The sequence below is a fragment of the Neomonachus schauinslandi genome, chromosome 1 (assembly GCF_002201575.2).
Source record: "Neomonachus schauinslandi chromosome 1, ASM220157v2, whole genome shotgun sequence".
NCBI lineage: Eukaryota > Metazoa > Chordata > Mammalia > Carnivora > Phocidae > Neomonachus > Neomonachus schauinslandi.
In genome coordinates, this window is record NC_058403.1 from 159,145,989 (window position 1) to 159,146,956 (window position 968).

The 968-nt window shown below is 71.3% G+C and overlaps 1 protein-coding gene across 1 annotated transcript in view; it reads left to right on the top strand.

The window, feature by feature from the left end:
• The first annotated feature begins 688 nt into the window (after positions 1-688).
• The window catches only part of FBLN2 (fibulin 2), an 85,596-nt gene continuing 85,316 nt past the window's right edge, over positions 689-968 (top strand). Inside the window, exon 1 of the mRNA XM_021694927.1 lies at positions 689-788. The gene's annotated coding sequence lies outside the window, so the exon portion shown is untranslated. The remainder of the gene's footprint in view (positions 789-968) is intronic.

Genomic DNA, 968 nt, shown 5'->3' on the forward strand with positions numbered 1-968 from the left:
GCGCCTGTGCTGTGGGTATGACACCGGGTTCTCCTTGGCTCCCCATCACCGGTTGGGGTTAACCCATTAAAAAATGAGCAAGCTGGACTCACAGAGTTCAAGGGTTTTGGCTGAGGTCATATAGGGGTCACAGGCAGCTAGCTGTATGAGCTGAGGAAAAGGACAAACTTAGATTGCCCCAAAGCGGGGGGCTAGGAACCATCTGCCCAGGGACCTGTAGTAGCCCTGGGGGGCGCCAGCAGGTCAGGTGGGATGGGGGAGCCCCCCAGGTAAGAAGCAAGGGGGATGGAGAGGCCTGCCCTCTGATCCTGTCACACCGCCTGTCCCTCGGCAGTGTGGTACACAGACCCCTCAGGCCCTCCCAACGTGCCCAGGGTTGTTGAGCCCATTTTCCAGGTGGGGCACTGAGGCCCAGGCTGGCCGAGGTGGCGGGCTCACAGGCCCTGAGGCTGAAGACAGCCGCGCGGGACCTGGAACTGAGTTTAGACTGGGCGGGGCACGAGGGGCGCTGGACGGGTGGGGTGCTCGGGGCTCCGCAGCGGACGCACTGGGCGTCGGTTCGCACAGCTCTGCTTGCAGCGAGAGCCGTCCCCGGCCCGCGGCGAAACCCCGCCCCGGAGGCGGAGGCAGGGGAGGGGGCCCGGGGTGGGCTGGGGCCGCCCCTCCGCGCCTCCGCCCCGCCCCGCGCCGCGCACAGCCAGGGCTCGGGGCTCGCGGCTCGCGGCTCTCGACGCGCGACGGCCCGGCGGACTGACGGACAGGCGGCCGGACGTGCGGAGCGCCCCGCGGTGAGTGCGCGCCGACTCCCTTCCCGCGCGGGGTCCCCATTTCCCCTCCCGCGCCGCGCCCCTCCCGGGCCGCCGTCGCCAAGCTCGGCTTGGGGGCCCTCGGACGCCCCGACGGTTCGGCGGCCCCGCGGATGCGCGCCCCGAGCTGCGGGGTGCCCACACCCCCGCCCCGCCGCGGGC